General features: G+C 51.1%; 1 pseudogene; it reads right to left on the bottom strand.

Moving 5' to 3' along the window:
• Positions 1–7: 7 nt before the first annotated feature.
• On the bottom strand, positions 8–18,170 carry LOC113223102 (annotated as a pseudogene).
• Positions 18,171–23,474: the final 5,304 nt, after the last annotated feature.

The raw sequence follows: 23,474 nt of genomic DNA, 5'->3' as shown, positions 1-23,474 counted from the left end.
CGCACGCCCGCGTCCTCCTTGTGCGCGCAGTCTCCGCGTCCCCACCGCTCCGCAGGGCAGCCCCGCAGGGACGCCTCGCTGCCCCGGCACCCCACCTCGTCCAGCCACACGGGTCCGGAGCCAGGGCCAAAGGCGGCGGCCCCCAGGGCGGCGACGGCCCGACCACAGCCCAGCTGGCGGCACACGACCTCCGCGTCCGCCAGGTCCCAGCCGTCGTCACACACGGTGCCCCAGGAGCCCGCGTGCCAGAGCTCCACGCGCCCGGAGCAGCGGTCCTCGCCCCCGCGCACGCGCAGCGCGCCCTCCTCTGGAACAGGGGCTGCCGTCACTGTCACTGCGGGGGCCGGACCCGGATGGGAAGGAGGACAGGGACAAGGACAGAGGGGTACCTGGGCAGCCGAGCGAGGAGGAGCAGTTGAGGGGCTCCCCAGCAGCCTGTGGCCTGTCCTCTGAAAATCCTGCAGGTTAAACAGCAGCTCTGAGCGCATCGGTGCCTGGAGAAGCTTCAGAAGGAAGGCTGTGGATCCCAGTGACCCCCAGGCCCAAGCTCTGATTCGATGGCATCCCCTGCCAGTGACCTGTCAGGACAGATGAACCTCTTCCCGGGCACCCCCAGAGACCTCTAATGCCCACCTGCACAGGTAATCCAGACCTGCTCTCGAAGGTCACAGGAATGCGGGTGCCACGGATGGGAAGGGCATTGCCACAGAGTGGAGTTGCGCAGCCTACGGCACTCGATGTTGTCCACCCAGGCGGTCCCGGTGCCGGCAGAGGGGAAGGGCCTGTTCTCCAGCCAGCCCCACTCCCCACACCCCAGCTGCTTGCAGATGATGGACAAGGAGAGGTCCTTCAGGGCATTGCTGCACACGGCGCCCCAGGTTCCATTGTAGAACACGTCCAGCCACCCAGCACAGCAGCAGGTCCCACCTCGCAGCCTCAGAGCCACCGACTCTGCAAGGCAAGCACAGTCAGGCCAAGGAGTGCCCTGCCTGGACACCAGGGGCAGTCTCAGAAGGAGGGGGCTAGACTCAGGGGGTCCCAGCACTGCGATCAGTTATAGAAACAGTGTGAAGCTTCTTTGGAAAATTTAAAGCAGAGCTACAACACAACCTAGCAATCCCACTGCTGGGTATAGACCCAGAGGAAATGAAATCAGCACAGCAGAGACATCTGCACGCCCAGGTTCACCGCAGCACTACTGACAATAGCCAAGATGTAGAATCAGTGTAAATGTCCAACAACAGATACATGGATACAGAAAACACGGCAGTTACTCAGCCATTTAAAAAAACAACAAATAATAATAATAATAATAAAATCCCATCATTTGCAGCAATACGGATGGAACTGGAGGACACTGTGTTAAGTGAAACAAGCTAGGAACAGAAGTTAAACACCCCATGTTCTCACTCACAAATGGAAGCTTTAAAAAAGTTGATCTCCTAGAAGTAAAAAGCAGAACAGAGGATACTAAAGGTTGGGAAGGGTTGGGGGAGGGAGGGACAGGAGGAGATCTGTAAAGATACAAAATTACAGCTGGGTAAGAGGAATAAATCTAGCGTTCTGTAGCGCCATAGGGTGACCGTAATTAACAGTCTATTATCTGGTTTCAAATCGCTGGACGGAGGATATTGAATGTTCCCAACACGAAGAAATGAAACATGTCTGAGATGATTGTTTGCTAATTACCCTGATCTTACCACTACACATTACACGGATTGAAACACCACTATGTACCCCATACAGATGTACGAAGATTGTCGATTTAAAAAAATAAAACAGAAATGTGGTACATAGATGCTATGGAATACTGTTCAGCTTCAAATAAGAAGGAAATTCTGTGATCCGTGACAACATGGATGAACCTGGAGGACATTATGTTAAATGAAATAAACCAGGAATGAAAAGACAAATTCTGCATGATCCCACTTACATATGGGAGCAAAAAAAAAAAGTCAACTACATAAAAACAATAGAATGCGGTTATCAGGGGCAGCTGGCAGGGGAATGGGGAGAAGTAGGCCAAAGGGTACACAACTGTGCAGGATGAATAAATCTAGAAACCCAACATACAGCAGGAGGAATGTAGTTAATAATATTGGATTGTACACTGGAAATTTGCTAGGAAAGTAGATTTTAGGTGCTCTTACCACGAAACCAAGCGTAACTTTGCGAGATGGTAGAATGTTCATTGGCTTGACTGTAGTAATTATTTAACTGTGTGTGTGTGTGGTGTGTGTACCTCAGCCCCATGTTCAGAGATAGCTTTGGTCCTGACTGATCAGTGCCCAAATATGTTCAATGTTACCCTTGGAGCAGTGTAGAGTCCAACAGACTAATACGGTCACCTAATGGCATGTTAGACAATTCCTTAAAGCTATGCCATGAAGCACTGTAGTAACATTTTAAAAATACCTGTACCAGGATAATTGGAGAACATAGGGTATAAATTGCATCCAAAAGGATCATATCTAATTAAAATAAGCTTAGAAAAAATACTGGAAAGAAATTCATGGTGATAGAATACAAACGTGTCCACAAGTATCCCCTGCCTGGTTCCATACCCTCTCACTGAGTCGGTGCCCCAGTCCTTGAGTCTGGGCTGCCTCAGGACTTGGGCCAAGGAATAGGGTCTGAGACTCTGTGCCTGTTCCTGTTCCTAGGCTGACACTGCTATCATTTTTAGAACCAAGGCTGGATCATGACAGAAACAGAGCCTCCACCACTCCTGCCTTCAGCCGGGGCCCAAAAGCAGGGCTCCACCTAACCATCAAGTGACCGAAGGCACTGAGGGAGCCTGGCTGGGACAGAAAACCACCAGGCTGAGCACAGCCAAAGGCAGTGACCACGGAAGCTGGAGCCACACGCATCCCTGCTGCCTGTGGTGGGGCTGGTTACTCAGCATCAATTTCACGCACGTTACATATTCACGGTGGCTTTATCTCCGGCTGTTGCGATTACAGATGGTTTTTTCTTTCAAATTTTTTGGACTCAGATTTTAACACCATGTAACATACTTTATATTTCTTTCTCTCAAAAATATTAGCAATATAGTATTTTTGTAAAGTCTATCAAGAGATATTCTCTACCTATGTCTAGAAATTACTGTTCTAATTCTTTAAAATGGCTCCTGTCCCTCAGATATGAAAAGTCCCATCTGCTTTCCCAACACAATTGAAGTTTGTACCCTGGACATATGGACAGGACCTTGGGCAAAGCAGCAACACAGGCAGGAGACACAGGCCATGGGGGCAGCCCAGAGCTGAGCAGGGCTCCGTGGCCTGCTTGTCCACCTGCCCACAAGTGGGACAGCGGGAGCCGTGAGCACCCCTAGCTGAGACCCAGGTGAAAAAGAGGCAGCCCCGGGAATTGGACTGGCCGTGCCCAACATGCTGGCTCCAGCAGACGGTCTGATGGCCAGATGCCTGCAGATGCCAGCTCAGGTGGGGTCCCCAGGATGAAGCTTCACAGACAAACAGATAAAGCAGCCACCGGAGGAAAATGCTGCAAACCAGAGACCAACGACCACATGGAAGATGCAGAGGAAGGGCTAACATCAGCCGCTTTCCACGGAAACCAGCAGAATGTTCTAGAAAATGACCTGCCATTCTCACTGAGATGCCAGAAAAAGATGGACCTTTTATGAGAGCGGAGCATAATGTCATTAGGAGAAAACAAGCTGCTGAGAATAAAGACACAAAAATGAGGTGACAGACGAGGTGAGGAGGGCAAAATAATACGCCAGAGGACCGAAAAGCAGAACCGACAGAAACGCAGATTGTGGTGTGCCACCTGGAGAAATGCCCCAAGAATGCCTGGGGAAGGAGCCACGCCAAAATTAATTTCAGAAACATAGAGAAGACCCAAACTCACGAGACTCCAGCATTGCATACAAAGAACGCAATCACTGAAATAAATGTAATAATCCAAGATACCGCTGAAGAAAACGTTTCTAAAGTACAATATGAACCAAAATCAATGAGAAGAGCCCACACTTGGATGAGCTGCCAGAGTCTCTGCCGGCATCCAGCGTCTCCCCCGGGATTGCCTGGAAAGACTGCAGGTCAGGTGGGGAGCCCATGACCCGCTCACTCACAGGCTTCTCTGGAGAACCCATCCCCCAAAATGACAAAATTCCATCACCCAAGAATGACCACACCTGGACAAGATGAGACCACAAAGACTCTCGGGTATGCGTGAATAATAATAATAATAATAAATCTCATCCACCACCTCAAAAATAGTCTGCAAAATGGCCAGGTACGGTGGCTCACACCTGTAATCCCAACACTTTGGGAGGCTGAAGCAGGTGGATTGCTGTGGGCGGCAAGCCACCGAGGCACTGAGGCAACAGACCGAGGGCACGAGCTGTGCCAGTGTAATAAAATATATAAAATAACAAGCGTTATACTAGATCCAGATCATAGATATAATTATGTATGAATATCATTAATCATTAGTTGGTAGCAGTTACTCTTTATTCCAATATTATAATAATCCTCGCTCTACAATCATAACCCAGGAAAAACCAGGCCATACAGAGATAGGAGCTGAGGGGACATAGTGAGAAGTGACCAGAAGACAAACGTGAGCCTTCTGTTATGCCCGGGCAGGGCCACCAGAGGGCTCCTTGGTCTAGCGGTAACGCCAGCCTCTGGGAAGACGCCCGTTGCCAAGTGGACTGGGGTCTAGCGGTACGTCGGTGCCAAGGAAAAACACCCACTACTTAGCTGACAAGGAAAGGGAGTCGTGGGGCAGTTGAGAGACATCAGCCAGGCCCACCCACAGTTATCGGGAGGCCTAACGATCGCCCTGTGATGCTGTGCTTCAGCGGTCACGCTCCTGGTCTGCCTTCATGTCCCATCCTGTACACCTGGCTCTGGCTTTTAGATAGCAGTAGTAAAATTAGTGAAAGTATTAAAGTCTTTGATATTTCTGAAAAGAGCATAGAAGAAACAATGACGTACGCTGTCCTCTCTCTCTGCCTCAGCTACCTAAAAGGGAAGGGCCCCCTGTCCGGTGCACATGACCTTGTCAATCCTTGGAGATGGCTCACACTCTTTACCCTGCCCCTTTTGCCTTGTATCCAATAAATAACAGCGCAGCCAGGCATTCGGGGCCACTACTGGTCTCCGCGTCTTGGTGGTAGTGGTCCCCTGGGCCCAGCTGTCCTTTCTTTTATCTCTTTGTCTTGTATCTTTGTTTCTACAATATCTTATCTCTGTACATGGGAAGAAAAACCCACCAACCCTGTGGGGCTGGACCCTACAGATTGCTTGAGTCTAAGAGTTTGAGACCAGCCTGGACAACATGGTGAAACTCCATCTCTACAAAAATAAACATTAGCCAGACATGGTGGCACATGCCTGTAGTCCCAGCTACTTTGGAGGCTGAGGCAGGAGGATCGTTTGAGCCCAGAAAGCAGAGGTTGCACTGAGTCAAAACTGCATCATTGCACTCTAGCCTGAGCAAGACTTTGTAAAAATAAATAAATAGATAAATATAAATATATATATACATATATATATATAAAGTCTGCAAAAAGTTCTCCAGTACCCCAAAATATGGATCAAAATTAAGAATCTGAAGCCAGTGGCAGTGCTCACTTCTGTAGTCCTAGCAGCTTGGGAGGCTGAGGTTGAGGGATCACTGGACTACAGGAGGTCAAGACTGCAGTGACATGTGATTGGACCACTGCACTCCAGCCTGGGCAACACAGTGAGACCATCTCAAAATAAATATATATATACACGTGAATTCCGGATGGAAACTTCAAGCTCACTTGAGCTGGTGATGGTGGAAAATGAGCCCAGACGGGGCTGCTCCAGGAAGCTGACGAGCTCCAGGTGCAGGAAACCAAAGTGCTTTGCCCGGTGCCATTTACTATACTAAGAGGAACCTCACCCAATACATTGTGGAAGTTCTGCATTCAAGGAAGACAACAGCTCCTGAGATTTTAATGTAATTCTGCAAAGCAAGTACGCACGATTCTATGTAATAAAACAGCATGATCATTTGATACCCAACCGCGGCTCACCTGAGCAGAAGACGCCGGCGTCCTCCTTGTGCCTGCAGTCGTGCTGGCCCCAGCCCGCCGACGGGCACTGCCACAGCGCAGACTCGTGGCCCTGGCAGCCCAGCTCGTCCAGCCAGATGCGCCCTGCCCCGGCTCCGAAGTGTGCGGCCCCCAGGGCGCTCAGGGCGCGGCCACAGCCCAGCTGCCTGCAGACCACGTGCGCGTCCTGCAGGTCCCAGGCGTCGTCACACACGGTGCCCCACGCGCCCCGGTGCAGCACCTCCACGCGCCCCGCACAGCGCCCCGGCCCCGCGGCCAGCCGCACCCCGAGGCTCCCTGTGGAGAGACAGAGTCAGGACGCCCAGGACCCCGCGGCGACGGGCCACGGGGGATGCGGTTCTGCCCTCACCAGAGCACACCACGCCGGCGTCCCGCGAGGTTCCCGCGGGCTCCTGCAGGGTCGCGGACACGTTGCACTGAGTCAGGCGGGTCTCGGTGCCCAGACAGCGCGCGCGGCTCAGCGACACCTGGACGGACCCGCGGCTGGGGGCAGGTGCATCATAGGCTTGTTCGGCCGCTCCGCACCCGAGCTGCCGGCACACCACGTCCGCGCCGCGCAGGTCCCAAGCATCGTCCAGGACGCGGCCCCACACGCCCTCCAGAGAGACCTCCACGCGGCCATCACAGCGGCTCTGTCCTTCCCTCAGCCGCAGGGCGTGGGGCAGACCTGGGGATGGGGACGCACAGGGGACCCAGGGTGTCAGCGGGAGGGGCCCAGAACCACCCCACAGCAGGGCCCCTCCCTCTCCGCCCCCTCTGTCCATGCCTCTCACTTACCCTCCTCCTCCACAGCCCTGGTTGCACCCACCTGAGCAGACTGCAGAGGCTGAGTTTCCTGGGGCACAGGCCGGGACGCCCAGGGTGCTTACTGGGCAATTCCACAAGTAGGGTTCTGTCCCCCCACAGTGAAATGCGTCAGGCCAGATGGCAGCATCCCCGTCCCCAAAATGGCCTCCTCTAGGTGCGGCCACCGCACTGCCACAGTTGAGCTGGTGGCAGAGGACGGTGGCATCTGCTATGTCCCAGTGGGTGGCACAGAGGGGCGCCCAGGACCCCTGCACCTGGAGCTCCACGCGGCCCTCACAGCTGCTGCTGCCATTGACCAGCCTGAACTCTGGGGGAGAGGAGGAGTCAGTGTGGCTCGCACATGGCAGACACTGTCTGCACCTTCCTTCATGTGAGCCTGAGCCTGGTTACACAGTCCAGTACTTGGGGGAACAGACTGAGGGCATGAAAACAGCTTTGGCGAGTGACGTCACCGATATTGCCTGAGAAATCAAAAAGTGAAGGGCATCATCCGTTCACTTAGGCAGTGATTAAGTTGGGAAAACTATGGAAATATACTTTGTCAGTGCTCTGGAATGCATCCAGCACAGGGGAACGCTAATAAAGGTGAAGCTGCCGAATGCTGTCTCCAATAAGCAGGAAGTGAGCACCAAGACAGAGCTCCACACACCCTCTCAGATCCTGCTTCTCATTGCCAGCCAAAGCTCTGGGAAAGGGGACAGCACTCCTGGCCCCACTCCCCAGGCCCCACACGTGCTGCTACACCTGGTTCTTGGTGTGAGCCTAGTTAAACATACCCCACACCCTGCACTTCAGAGGAAATGCCTGAGGGTAAGTAGCAACAACAGTATACGTGGCAGAGTAAGGAACCCCAAAGCTCCATCTCCCTCTAATGTAATGACTAGGTGGTAAAACTCATAACCAACTTTTTTGAAATTCTAGTATCTGGGAACAACTTGAAAACACTTAAGGAAGAAAGAAGTGGCAAATTTGGTTCTGCATAAGGAATGAGTGAAGAATAATGCCTTAGTATTGACGGTGTGCCCCAACAAAGAGCTAACATGCAAAGACTGGAAGAGTCGGGAGTACTTGTTTGTCTGTTTTTTACTATGAGCATTTAAGGAAACATGTCTAATCACTAACCCCACTAACCAACAAAAAAGAGACCCTAGTGGTCACATGCAACAAAGAGTCTTTAAAAAAGGACTTTAGAAAAGTCATTAAACAGGGCACGGTAGTTCATGCCTGTCATCCCAGCCCTTTGGGAGGCCAAGACGGGTGGATCATGAGGTCAGGAGTTCAATACCAGTCTGGCCAAGATGGTGAAACCCTGTCTCTACTAAAAATACAAAAATTAGCCAGGCACAAAATTATTACTAATTACTAATATAAAAATTAGTGGTGGGTGCCTGTAATTCCAGCTACTCGGGAGGCAGAGGCAGGAGAACTGCTTGAACACAGCGGGCAGAGGTTGCAGAGAGCCAAGATCATGCTACTACACTTCAGCCTAGATGAAACAGCAAGACTCCATCTCAAAGAAAAAAAAAAAATCAGCAACAACCAACCCTGGTGATAGAGAAAAATGCGATTTCTAGAGTTGCCACAGTATAATAATTCAAAATGTCCAGTTTCCAATAAAAAAGATGAGACATGCAAAATAACCATAAATTATGACACATTTATAGGGGGAAAAGGGAAATACAAATTGTCCTTGAGGATGCTAAGTCATTAGACTTACTAGACAAATACTTTAAATACACTGCCTTAAATATGCTCAAAAAGCTATAGGAAGCCAGGATAATGATATCTTACCAAATAAGGAATATTGATAAAAATATATAAATTATAAAAAGGAATTGAGTAGATTTTTCTGTAGCTTAAAAAGTTCAATAACAAATGAAAAATTCACTAAAAGGTTCAACAGCAGATCCCTTGAGCAAGCAAAGATAGAATCTATGAACTTGAATATAAGTCAATTCAGATTATCTAGTCTGAGGAGCAGAAAGAAAAAAGAATAAAGAAAAATCAATAGATCCCAAAAGACCTGTGGGACACCATTAAGGATACTAAGAGATGCATAATCAGAGTCACAGAAAGAGAGAACACTGGCTCTTCCACAGAATAACAAAAAAAAAAAAATTTTTTTTAAGAGAGAGAGGAGAAAGTGAAAGAAAAAATATTTGAAGAAATAATGGTAAAAATTCCAAGTTTGATGAAAGATATAAGTCTGCAACCAAGAAGCTCAATGAACTTCAAGCAGGTTATACTTAAAAATACCTGCACTGAGACACATTAAAATCAAACTCTCAAAAGACAAATATAAAGAGAAGAATCTTGAAAGTAGCAAGAGAAAAGCGACTTGTCATGTACAAGGGATCCTCAATAAGACCAACAGTTGATTTCTCAGCAGAAACCATGGAAGCCAGAAAGCAGTGGAGTAGTATATTTAAAGTGCTGAAAAGAAAACCCTGGTCACTCCAAAATTCTGTATCTAGCAAAACTATCCTTAAAAATGAAGGAGAACTTTAAACAGAAGCTGAGGAAATTCATTGCTAGTAGACTTGTCCTACAAAGAATGCTAAAGGGTTTAATTCAGGCTGAAATAAAGGCACTAAACAGTAAATCAAAGCCTGATGATTAATCTAATAACACTGATCAGGATAATTACATAGGAAAATATAAAGGCCAACAGTATTGTATTCAGGGTTTGTTATACCTTTGTTTGCTCATACATGCTTTAAAAAATAGGTATGAAACAAAATTATACATTTATGTTAATGGACAAACAATGTGTAAAGATGAATTAGTGACAATAACAATATAAGAGCAGAGATTTTGTATACAATTGAAACTAAGTTGGTTTTAGTGCAAACCAGAGGTTTGTAAATTTAAAATATTTCTTATCTCCAGGGGAACCACTAGAGAGAAAACTAAGAAATACACCAAAAAATAAAAAAACAGAATGGGAAGGGAATGAAAATGGTACACTATAAATGTCAATTAAATGCAAAAGAAGGCAGTAATGGAGGAATTGAGGAACAAAAAAATAAGACATGTATGAAACAAATAGAAAAACAGCAGAAGTGAATACTCCTTATTGGTAATTACTTTAAATGTAAAGGGATTAAACCATCTAAATAAAAGGCAGGAAGGGACAAAATGGATTGTTTTTAAAAAATTGTTTTAAAATGTGCTCTCTTTATAAAGTCACTTCAGATCAAAAGACCATTAGGTTAAAAGTGAAAGCTTAGAAAATATATACATGCACATAGTCACCAAAAGAGAGGTGAAGTGGCTATACAAATATCAGACAAAATAGACCTAGTCACAGTTTGAATGTTCATGTTCCTCCAAAATTCATGCTGAGACAGAATCCGAAAAGCAACAGTATTAAGAGGTGAAGCCTTTTGGAGGTGGTTAAACCATGAGGGCTCCATCCTCATGAAGGACATTAGCCCTTATGAAAGGCTCAAGGGAGCAATTTCCTCCCTTTTCCTCTTTTGCTCCTCTATTACATGAGGACACAAAGAAGGCCCCATCTATGAGGAACAGGTCCCTCCAGACACTGAATCTGCTGGTTCCCTGACCCTGGATTTCTCAGCCTCCAGAACTCTGAGACATACATTTCTGTCATTTACAAATTACCCAGTCTACAGTGTTTTCTATAGCAGCCTAGATGGACTAAGACAGACTTTAAGTTAAAAATTGTGAGGAGAGATAAGAAGAGGATTATATATTTATTAAAGGGTCAGTCCATCAAAAGAATATACAACAAATATAAGCATATGTGCAGCTAATAACAGAGCCAAAAGTAATAAAGAAAAAAATTGACCAAATTAAAGGCAGAAATAGATGACTATAAATAATAACTAGAACCAAAAATATCTCACTTTTAATAATGGATAGACCATCTATGAATACAGCTAATAAGGAAAGAAATCACTGGAAGAACACTATAAACCAGTTAAACCTCACAGACATATGTGAAACACTGTGCTCAAATCAGCAAAATACACATTTTTCTCTCATGTCCATGAAATGTTCATCAGGGTAGACACTATGTTGAGGCATAAATCAAGTCCAAATAAATTTTAAAGAACTGAAATCATAAAAAGCATCTTCTCTGACCATAAAGGAATGCAGTTAGGAATAAATTTAAAAGGGGAAACTGGGAAATTAACAAATAGAACACACTCATAAGCAACCAATAAGTCAAGGAAGAAATCACAAGGAAAATTAGAAAATACTTTTGGATGAATGAAAGTGAAAACACAACATAACAAAATGTATGGATTGAAATGAAAGCAATGCTTAGAGAAAATTTTATAGTAACAAACATCTATATTAGGAGCAAATAAATATCTCAAATCAATAATGGCATTTACACCTTAAAAACTAGAAAAGGAAGAATAAACTAAACCTGAAGCTAGCAGAAGGAAGGAGATACTAAATGAAATATAGAATGAAAAACAATAGAGAGAATAACAAAAATAAAAGCTAAGTCTGTGAAGAGATCAACAAAAGTGACAATATTTAGCTAGACTGACCAATAGAAAAAGAGAACACCCAGCTGGGCGTTGTGGTTCACGCCTGGAATCCCAGCACTGTGGGAGGTCAAGGCAGGTGGATCATGAGGTCAGGAGATTGAGACCAACCTGGCTAACATGGTGAAACTGAGTCTCTACTACAAATACAAAAAAAAAAAAAATTAGCCAGGCGTGGTGGCGGGCGCCTATACTCCCAATGACTCGGGAGGCTTAGGCAGCAGAATGGTGTGAACCTGGGAGGCAGAGCTTGCAGTGAGCTGAGATCGCGCCACTGCACTCCAGCCTGGGTGACAGAGTGAGACTCCACCTCAAAAAAAAAAAAAAAAGAGAGAGCACACTCAAATTACCAAAATCAGAAATGAATGTGGGGGGTACTTGGTATGGAATCTACAGAAATAAAAGAGAAGTGTAAAATAACACCTTGACTAATTTCATAGTATTCACCCCCCAGTTAGATAATTTAGATGAAATGAACAGATTTCTAGAAATACACAAATTATCAAAACTGACCCAATAATGAACAGAAAACCTGAACAGAGCTATAAAAGTAAAGGAAATAAATCAGTAAACAAAAACCACTGAATAAAGAAAAGCCAAGCACCAGGTATCTTCACTTCACTAGTAGAATGAAGGAAAAAATAAATAAATAAAATAAAACATGATCATTTCAATTGATGCAGAACAAGCATTTGACAAAATACAACAGACTGTCATGATAAAACATTCAACAAACCAGAACAGAAGGGAACTTCCTCAATGTACTGAAGAACATTTATTAAAAACCCACAATTAGCATCATACTCAATGAAGAAAAACTGAAAGCTTATCTCTTGAGATAAGAAACAAGACAAATATACATTTTTTCACCATTTCTACTCAACATTCTACTGCAAGTTCTAGCCAGAGAAATTAGGCAAGAAAAAAGAAATAAAAAGCATCTGTATTGGAAAGGAAGAGGAAAAACTATCTGTATTCACAGGTACATGATCTTACATATAGAAAATCCTACAGAATCCACCAAAAAACTATTTAAAGCCATAAGAAATTTCAGGAAAAAAGAGGGCATAAAAAATAGTTGCATTTCTATATTCTAACTATGAATAATAATAAAAGAAGACCCCAAGAATACTCAAAGCAATCCTGAGCAGAGACCAAAGCTGAAGGCATCACATTACTGGATTCCAAAGTATACTACAAAACTATAGTAACCAAAACAACATGGTACTTGGTATGAAAATAGACACATAGGCCAGTGAAACAAAGAGAGAAGATAAATAAATCCATGCACTTACAGTCACCTGATTTTTAATGAAGGTGCCAAGAATACACATTGGGAAAAGGACAGTCTCATCAACAAATGGTGCTGAGAACACTGGATATCCACATGCAGAATGAAACTAGACCCCTACCTCTAACTATACACAAAAATCAACTCAAGCTTTATTAGACTTAAATGAAAGACCCACAACGATAGAGACAACTAGAAGAGAACAGGGAAAGTGCTCAGGACATTGGTCTAGCAAGGATTTTTCAGATAATACCTGAAAAGCACAGGCAACAAAAGCAAAAATAGACAAATGGGTTTACAGAAAACTAACAACCTTCCACACAGCAAAGGAAACAATCGACAACATGAGAGAAAATCAGTAAGTTGAAGAGATATCTGTACCCCCATGTTTATGGCAACACTAATCACAACAGCCAAACTATGGACTTAACCCATGTTCATCAATGGGTAAATAGAGAAAATGTGGTCTATATATTACACAAAATGAAATCTTTTTCAGTCTTAAAAACAGAATGGAATCCTGTCATTTGCAGCAACGTGGATGGCCTGGCAGACATTATGTTAGGTGAAATAAGTCAGAGAAAGACAAACACCAGAGGATCCCACTTGCACATGGAATCTTGAAAAGTTGATCTCATAGAAGTAGACAGTAGAATGGGGGCTACCAGAGTTAGGGAGTGTAGTGAGGAGGAGGTATGGTGGTGACTGGTCAACTGGTGAAACGGTAGAGACAGGAGAGAGAAGCTTCGGTGTTCTACAGCACAGGCGGGCGGATACAATTAACTGTATTGTACTGTATATTTCAAAATAGCTAAAAGAGAGAATTTTGAATGTCCTCACCACAAAGACACAATCATGTTGAGGTGATGGATATGCTGAATTCCCTGATTTGATTATTACACAATATATACATGCACTGGAACCCTGCACTATACTCCATAAATGTGTACAATTAATATGTGTTCAAAATGTGCCAGTTTAAAAAAGAATGAAATAATAATAATAATGTTTGCCAAGGAGGCCCAAGACAGACTTATACACTGAAAAATGCAAAACATTTTTGAAAACAATCAGTGAAAACCTAAACAAATGCAAAGACATCCTGTGTTCATAGATTGAAAGATTTAATATTGTTAAGATGGCAATACTCCCAAACCAATCCACAGATTCTGTGAAATCCCTATCAAAATCCCAACAACCATTTTTTGTTCAGAGATAGAACTGATCCTAAAATTCAGATGCAATTTCAAGGGACCTTAAATAACCAAAACAATACTGCAGAAGAAAAACTTACAGGACTCATTTCCCTATTTCAAAACTACCACAGAGCTACGGTAATCAACACAGTATGTCACTGGCATGAAAATACACATATAAGTCAACAGAACAGATTGAATGTCCCAAAATAAGTGTATCCATGTGGGGCAAAGGATTTTCACATGGTGTGAAGAAAATTCAATAGGAAAGATCACCTAATCATTACAAAAGTAAATATGTACTGAGACATCACACTGTACAATTATTATGTGTCATTTTAGAACAATAAATACATACGTTCAAAACATAAGGAAAGAATAGTGTCTTCAACAAATGGACAACTGGGCGCCGCACGCAAAGGAATGAATGGAACCCTTTCCTTACACCATATTCAAAATGTAAGTCAAAGTCAATCAAAGGTCAAATAACAGCTGAAACTACACAATTGAGAAAAAAACCACAGGAGTCGTCTTCATGACCTTGGATTAGAGACTGGATTCTTAGATATGACACTAAAAGTTCAAGAAACAAAAGGGGAATGAATAGGTAAACAGGACTTCCTCAAAACTAGAAGCTTGTGCCTGAAGGGGCATCATCGGGAGTGAAAAACACCCCACAGAACGGGGGGAATATTTGCCAACGATACATTGACAGGGATGTAGGGTCCGCATGGAGAAGGGTCCTGAATAAACCTTCCTGCAAAGACGATCAACTCCAGGTCAACAAACACCTGCGAGAGGGAGGGAGGAGGGAGGGAGGGAGGCAGGCAGCTCGGGGTCCCAGCAGCCCCAGGCCCAGGGCGCGAGCGCAGGGTTCGGTGTCCAGGGAGCGGCGGTGCCCGCGCCCCACAGCCCCAGCCTCCCTGCCCGGACCCAGCCCCGGAGCCGCGCGGGTGACTTACTTTCTCCCGTGCACCTGAGCCCCGCGTCACGGCCGGGCCCACACTGGCTCCCGCGCGCCCGCGGGCAGTGGAACAGCAGCGACTCGTTGCCCGCACAGCGGAAGGCCTCCGTCCACGCCGGCCCCGAGCCCCGGCCGAAGCGGGCGCCCTCGGGCGTGGACGCCGCCGCCCCGCACTGCAGCTCCCGGCACACCACGTGGGCCGTGGCCAGGTCCAGGTCCGCGTGGCAGACGGTGTCCCAGGTCAGGCCCCGCCTCACCTCCAGGCGCCCGGCGCAGGGGTGCTCGCCGCCCACCAGCCGGGCCTCGGTGTGTCCTGGGGGCAGACGCTGGACTGGAGCACAGGACAGGACCGGCTCGGTGTAGGCCTCTGGGATGAAGCGACCTGACCGCTGCCCTCGGGCCCCACGGAAAGGACCGATGCAGGAGGACCCAGGACCACCCGGGCTGGCCCGGCCCCTGGGGCTCTGAAGCGGCAGGAGAGGTCCTGGGGTGTGCAGGCCGAGGCCTCTGCCACCCTCCAATCTCCCTGGGGTCCTGGCTCCCGCAGCATTCGGACAGCAACAACAGTCCCCACCCCCAAACAAGGATCTCTATCCCCCCCACATCTGTGTCATAGAGCCCACTCCCAGGCTTGGGCCTGGACCCTGGCAGGCCACTTTAACCACCTGGTCAGTTTTAAGCCCAGTGCCCAGCCACACCCTGGCCAGAGCCCTGAGGGAGGAGCCGCCATCAGTGTCAGCCATCTCGCCGGGTGACCCCTGGGCCACCAGCCCCTCTCCCTCCCCAGGACAGGGGTACAGGAGGGCAGCAGCATAGGGGCCTTGCTGGGCAGGTGCTGAAGCCCCGGAGACAAGAACCCCACACCCTGTAGGCCAGGGCCATCCCCTCAGTCCCCGCACACTGCTCTGAGTGGACACCTCCCGTCTCAGATTCTCAGGAAAGGGCGTCCCTACCTGCACACACCACCTCAGAGTCTGTTGGGAGGTCACAGTGGTCTAGGAAGTTCAGGTTGAACCTGCAGTTGAAGATGCTGGACTCTGTTCCCTGGCAGGAAATGACTTTCGAGCCCAGCCAGCCTGGGTGCCCTGTGAGGTGGGGCCTGGATGCCTGGAGCGCTGGGCCGCACCCCAGCCTTCTGCAGAAGACACTGGCCTCCTTCTGGTGCAAGCCACAGCTTATCACAGGGCCTTCTGTTATCCGGATCACCGGGGTCCCCGCACAGGGGCTGCCTCCACCACGCAGCCCCAAGGAGGCCAGCTTTCCTCCTGCACACACAGGTGCCCACTCTGGTTCCACTTCAGTTCTGCTGGGGCGTGGTCCTCCCACCCCTAATGTGTGGACTGAGGCAGTGGCCTTTGATGGAGGATGAGGTGTGTGGGAGTCTGCAGCAGAGGTCTTTCTTTTGGGCCCAGGACCCCAGAGGGGGCAGCCAGAGACTGTACCTGCCCACTTTAGGTCCCCTCTCCCCACCACCCTGTGCCCAAGAGGCCACCTGCGTAGATGGCAGGACAAGCTCCATGCCCTCTGGCTTCTGGGCCTTGCCCACAAGGAAGGCCCATCAAGTGGGGAGGACAGCACATAGGAGATCGGCCCATCTGCTCTTCTCTGAGGGGCCCTGCAGCCCAGTATCCCAGGCCCCTGGTCATACCCCCACAGTGGTCTCCACACAGGGCCAGCTGTCTCTGGTTCTGGAGCTCATGCCTTGGAGTTTGCAGGCCAAGGCCCTCTGGTGCCAGTGGCCTCTCCTTGCCTGTGTCAACGTCCCTCCTCTCTCTCCTCACACACGCCACTTTGGGCCTCTGCTTCCCACCAACAATCCAGCAGGGGGGAAAGGGCAGGGTCCCAGCCAGAGCCTGAGCAGGACAGGGCTGCTGAAATCTGGGGCAGATCCAGGAGCTCAGAGCCTCCTGAGTGGGCCCTGACAAGGGAGAGCACAGGAGCAGAAAGCCGAGATGAGGGCCAGGAGGGAGCACCTCACTCAGCACCAGCCTCTGCACCTGCCTGAGCCCCCAGGCCGGTGCCTCCACTCATGCCAGCCACTCAGGGGAGGAAAAGAGGGACCCTTCACCCCACAAGGTCCTGTGGTCACCACTGGCCCCCAGTGTTTGATGGTTGCCACGAGTCAGTTGAACCCAAAAGGACTGAACTCGGGCTGGAGTCCCGGCCAGGGCTGGCCTCGGTGTGTGATGTCCCTCAATTGTGCTGTGCTGTCTGGGCCTTTGGAGGGGACACACGTGGGGTCATACAGTGCCATGAGGGTCTGAGGGTCACAGCACTGGAGTCACAGGCACCCCAGGAAGAAGGGTCTTGTCTTCTCCCCAGGGGGACTCAGGCAACACCCCTCCTCCCCAAAGTGACACCCCTCCTCCCCAAAGTGAAGGTCGTGGGTGGGGACAGGGCCACAGACTGGCAGAAGTGGCTCCCGGGGCACCCGTCCTACCTGAGCAGTGGACTGCACCGATGCACTCACACTTACAGCCGTTCAGTGACCCCCACTTCCCCAGGGAGCAGTCCCAGAGCGAGGCCTCCACACCCTGGCACTGCACGCCCTGCAGCAAGGACTGCTGAGCCTCCTGGGGCCACACCACATACGTGGGGACATAGAGGGCACGACCGCAGCCCAGCTGCCTGCAAATCACAGATGCCTCCCCCAGGCCCCAGTGGTCCCCACACACCAGGCCCTGCTGCCCTAGGGACTGCACCTGCAGGAGGCCCTCGCAGCGGTTTCCACCCCTCACCAGGGCCAGGGACTCTGCAGCGGGAGCTTCGGGGACAAGAACATAGGAAAGGCGTCATGGCAAAGGTACCCTTGAGTACTTTATGCCCAGAACATCCGAAGTTAGAAATCTAACTTTCACCTTCCAGCCCAGTTTGCACCTTACTCTTGATTTTCCCAAGTTTTCTCGCGCATTATTTGGATGTCACCAATGACATGAACAAACTTAAATATCAACAAAAATGAACAAAATGTTAACAAAAACGGCCTAAGGACCATTTTCTGAGGAAATTGTTTTCTGTGGGCCTTTCACATGCATTTGGAAGGCCCACAGAAAACAAGACTGTGATCACTCTGCCCACTCACGAGCCCCGCAGCGGACACCCCAGCCCTCTGTGGTCGCCAGCTGAGACTCCCAGGATTCACAGCAAGGAGCAGACGGGACCACTGTGGTGTCGTGGCCCCCTCCCCCATGGAATGTCCTGCACACCGGGGCTCTGACCCCCAGCGCCCTGCAGGCAGCGGCACACACTCACCGGGAGGGCGGGTCCAGCAGGCCAGGAGCAGGGGCCACAGTGCCAGAGGGAACAAGGCCATGCCTGGCCACTCTGCTGCTGCCGTGCCCCAGGCTGATGCTCTCGTGGCAGGGATGTGTGTTCTGCCCCCGGATGGAAGGTGGACGCCGACTCAGTGTGACACCTTTCTGAGAAGGAACCCGTGCACGCCCTCGCCTCCTCCCCCCATATCAGAGCTGTCATCTGTCACCCGTGCCTCAGCCCAGACGGTGCCAGCAGCGTGTGGTGAGGCAAGGCTGGGCTTCCTGCAGCTGGTGCCCAATGCAGCCCCAGGTGTGAGCTGCACCAGTGAGGGCCCATTCTCAGCAAGGCCCTGGTGGCCACAGGTGCTGACACAAGGGCCTGGCAGGGGAGGGATGGACCTTCTCTGCCTCTCACAAAAGGTGCGGCTGAAGACCTAGGGTCGTGCCAAGCTCATGCGCTGTGAACACACAGACCTAGCAATGGGAGCAAAATTCTGAAAAACGTGTGTGCCCTGCGACCCGAATTCGTAAGGGATGCATGGCCTCCCTGTGAGGCTGTGTCCTTGGGAAGCCACCAAATCCAAAAGAGGATTAAATCAATGATGCGGCATCTGAGACAAGGCCGGAAAGGGGCAGTGTTTACGCACGGCTGGATAAACACTTGCGTTTGGGCAAGTCTATATGCCAGCTGCATGCTTTTAGAGATGGGGTTTCACCACGTTGCCCAGGCTGGTCTCAAACTTTTGGACTCAAGTGACCCGCCTGCCCTGGCCTCTTAAAGTGCTGGGATTACAGGCATCAGCCACACCCCGTCTGGCCTGTTTTAAAATGTACAATAATTAAGCACGTTATCATTTTATAAGCAGCATAATATCAATAAAGGTTAATTTCCAGTAGATTTGCCAGCGAACCAGTTCAGGTCAGGGTGACTCAGGTTTCTAGACCTCTATGTGGAGACCAGGGCAGTGAGACGGAACCAGATTTCCAGAGAAGGTCACAGGCCCCTCTGCCAGGCTGTGTGTGCTGGAGCCCCGCGCCTGGGACCTGCCGCTGCCTCAGGTGCTTCCCCGCACTCTGACTTGCAAAGGGCCTCTTTAGTGCCTTGCACACGGAGTCAGGAAGGTGAAAGCCCTGGGGAGGCCTTGGGGGAGGGTTTGCAGCTCTAGGTCCCTGTGTCTGTGCCAATCGCTGTAAAAAAAAAACTCATAAAAACACTGCTGCTGGGAGACCAAGGGGAAGAAATGGGAGGGGCGAGGCCAGCACACACGGCAAGGCTGGAGCGGGCGAGGCCAGCACACACGGCAAGGCTGGAGCGGGCGAGGCTGGCACACACGGCAAGGCTGGAGCGGGTGGTGACACCAGGGTCCTCCCCGTGGCACTGACAGCTTCACTCTGCTCCCCAAGTGTCCTCCAGGTCTGTGTCTCATGCTCACACCTCATCCCATTTCCTGCCACCTCGCTGCTCTCTCCCCCACGGCCCCTCCACACACCTCATGCCTCCCTGCCCTCACCCACCCTAGGGACCACCCACATCCCCTACCCCCACCTTGCCCTAAGGACACGCCTCGCACAGAGTCAAGCCTGGTTGGCCAACCCTCGATGAGGGGTTGTTGCCTGAGAGCAGGCCCTGCCGGTTCTCAGAGGGCAAGGTGTGCTCAGACGTGAGGTAAGCCCTCTGCCCCCAGCTCTATCAGGAGCTACTCCAGCTGCACCCCAAGAAGCTGGCCACACATCCTCAGCACCGCACTCCTGCCCAGAGGCCCTGTCCACACTCTCTGGATGTCCCCTCAGCACCCTCATTGGGCTTCCTGTCTGAGGAAGGGGCTTCTGGTTTATCTTCTCCACCCAAGGGGGTCCTTGGACCCAAGCAGGGGCCCCCTCACAATCCCAGGAAGTTGGGACAGAGGAGGGGTTTGGGGGATGGCAGGCAGCGTGCAGAGGGACCCCAAGGGTGCAGCTGGGGTCCTCATTGCTTATGGAGCCAGTGTCATTGAGGCCAACAGCACGCTGCCCACACGCCAGGGCAAACACAGAGGCCAGACAGGCCCGCACGGCCGAAAGACCCCACCGGTGACGACTCACCGGATGTTTAGACCTGGGTGTTACCAGTATGCTGGAACCTGAGATGAAGAAGTCAGAAAAGATCTCAACATGCCTGATGGGTCCTGCGCGGTGGAATCCTGGGTGGGTGGAATTGTGGGTGGGTTAGGTCCTAGGAGGGTGTGGTCAGCAATGAGGATGGTCAGGGAAGGCTTCAGGGCCCATCAGAGCAATGCAGCTGTAAGCAATGGAGATTCTGACCTCAAGCGCCCAGCGGAGCCCTCGCCATCCCCCTCGGCACTGTGTGTGCAGATGAAAGGCAGGAACCCAGGGGTGGTTCATCAGGGAGCCACACTGAAGGTTGGGCCCCTAACCTTGGAAGTCAGGTGGCAGCAGAGGCAAGAAATGATCCAAGAGTTTGCCAGATTGGGAGACCCCTGACCCTCCTGCCTGAGTTCCAGGAGGAGTAGCCCACATCCCAACTCAGTAAAACAGTGAAAACAATGTGGACTGGAAACACACACAGTCGCCCTCAGACGAGAAGACAAAGGGCCAGGTGAGGCAGACAGCTGGGCCCAGAACAGAACCTGGACCATGATGGTGTCTGTCGAATGTTTCTGGATTGAATTAATGATGGATAAGTGAGTTCAAAGAGAGTTTAATAACATCTGTTTTGAGAGCGAGGACAAGGAAGACCCCAGCCTTCCCTGGTTTATCCCACTCTCCCCTCACACTGACATCCCCACTGTCAGCTCCAGGTCCTCACATCCTAGGGCAGAGGCCACCATGGTCTTCCATCCCAGCCTCAGCTTCGGGACCCAGGCTGAAAGGAGCCCCACCTGTGTTTAGGGAGACAGACACAGGGTCCATTGGGGTGCTGAGCGATTTCTCAAAGCCCAGGAGTTCTCATCTCCCGGTTTCTTGCTGGGAAGCAAAGCCTCAAAGGGACAATAAGGGGACACAGTGGGTCAGGAGACAGTGATATAGCTTCTCACAGTGACCTGGGCTGCCCAGGGCCCCTCCTGCAGCAGACTGGGACAAGGTGCTGGAAGGACACTGCTCAGCTGCAAAAGCAACCCAAATATAGACCTATGATCTCCCTAAGTCCACATCTACCCACGGGGAGATGCAGCTTCAAAAGGACAGCCAGAAGTCCTAATGCCCCAGGCCCGAGACAGGAGAGAAAGTCACGGACACATGAGAAGCAGCTCTCAGGTTCTTTAAATGCAGGCGCTGGCCAGAGCGGAGCCCTCTGCATAGGAGCAGTACAGCAGGAAGAGCACCATGGATGCCAGGGCACAGAGCTGCACACCTGCGGGGCTCAGCAGCACCCTGGCCTCCTCCGCCTCCTCCCCAGCGCCGTCCTCAGGCTCTCCCACATCGTCATAGTCCTCCTCCAGGCCCAGGTCCCCGGATCCTGCAGGTCCCTCGTCTTTCTCCCCCATGGGGAAGGCTCCGATGTCCTCATAGACACCCTCTGAGGACAGATGGCCTGACATGTCCCAACCTGCAAAGGCCCCACCAGAATGTTCTAGAAGAAATGTCCAAGAAATGTCCTGCAGTCCAAGCCCACCCTGCCTGGCCCCTGCCGTCTCTCATGCACACCAGGAGCACCCCTGGCTCCTCTGTCAGCAGCCCCCACAGACAGCAAAGACCCCCAGCCAGAGGCCACTTTCTACTCAGGGCACCCAGGAATGCGGTCCTAGGGTGGGACCGGTGGTCTCAGCCTCTGAACACACCCAGGAAAGCCCCCCATTGGACATAAGTCATAAGGGGTCAGCAGAATCCTGAAGCCCATTCTCACTCCAGGCAGCCCTGGGAGTGTGGATTTCTTTGATCCAGCACATCGCGGGGGCAAAGCAAGACTCAGATTCAGGGTCCCTGAGGCCCCAACAGCTCGTGGGTCCACGGAGAGTCACTGAGCAGTCACCATGGAGAAGGCCACTTGGCATGCAGGGCAGTGACCAGGACAGAAAGGGTCTGCAATGACAGAGGCCCCACAGAGCATGCCCCCCAGCCTCCCCACCCCAGGCCCCTGCTCACCACACCTGGGCATGCCCACCTACCCCTGCAGGCTGCTCTGCGGCGGCACCACTGCCTGCCCAGGAACAGGGAGATGATGCCCAGGAGGGAGCCAAGGACCAGGCAGGTGATCTCAGGCAGGGCCCAGGCCTTGTGGGCAGGTGGAGGGGCCAAGGGAGGGGCTGTGGGGCACAGTGAGAGGCGGGGCGTGCTGTGCACCTGGGCTGCCTGGGCCATTGTGACCCTGGCCCTGGAGGGCCTCAGCCTCACAGGGATGGGGGCCACCCCAGGAGAGGTGGGCCTTTGTGCTGCCTGAACAGGCGCTCCTCCCGTGGAGAGACAGGTTGAGGCCACCACACGAGAGGCCCAGGAGGAGGGCCCAAGTGGAAGAATCCAGGAGGCCTGCAGGCCCAGATAGTGGGTACGAGCGAGGAAGGCCCACGTGGGAGGACACAGGTAGACAAATCCAGCTGTGTAGGCCCAGAGGGCGGGTACAGTTGGGAGGGCCCAGGTGGGGAGGCATGAGTGCAGGGCTGAGGCAGAAGGCACAGGTGGGAAAATGCAGGTATGTGGGCCCAGATAGGAGCATCAGAGGATGATCTGGGAGGGGGTGAGGCCTGTGGAATGCGCTTAGCATCCTGACTGCCCTCTGCCCTCAGCTTTGCCTCAAACACAGACCTAGGGTCCAAGGGGCCACAGCTTTTGAGGGCCAAGCCCCCCGCAGCCACCAAGGCAAAGACCCCAGAGAAGTGGCTGTGTGGGGCCTGGGGTCTCTGTCCTCGACATCCCCAGATCCCCATATATTCACTCAGGTGGGCACAGGGAGGGAGGGGGGGTGTCCTGGTCGTGATGGTCAGCCCTGAGCCCCAGTGCAGGTCCCTGCGGGGTCAGACATACAGGAGGGGGGTGAGCATGAGAAAGCCACCTACCCAGTGGCGGCAGGGGCAGCACAGTGGTCTTCGGGGAACCTGCAGTAAACGGTGGCAGGTGAGGACCGGGATGGGGAGGCAGCTGCGGCCCTGAACCGCACAGACCCTCACCCAGACCGCCGCAGCGGCAGCCCAGCCCAGGCAGCCTGAGCGGACAGGACTGGTCCCCGGCAGCCTGGCCAGGAGCACCCACAAGGGACCACGCCTTGGGCAGCCTCAGGGCTGGGTGCTGGGGATCCGCTTGAGGGGAAAGGGGATGGAGACCACCACAGGACTCCACCAGCGCCCCTCTTCCCAGCCCCCCCGCCCCCACTCACCCAAGCAGCGCACGCCCGCGTCCTCCTTGTGCGCGCAGTCTCCGCGTCCCCACCG

The sequence above is a fragment of the Piliocolobus tephrosceles genome, unplaced genomic scaffold, assembly GCF_002776525.5.
Source record: "Piliocolobus tephrosceles isolate RC106 unplaced genomic scaffold, ASM277652v3 unscaffolded_38703, whole genome shotgun sequence".
Taxonomy (NCBI): domain Eukaryota; kingdom Metazoa; phylum Chordata; class Mammalia; order Primates; family Cercopithecidae; genus Piliocolobus; species Piliocolobus tephrosceles.
The sequence above is the reverse complement of the archived record's forward strand: the minus strand, read 5'-3'. Positions and strand labels throughout refer to the sequence as shown.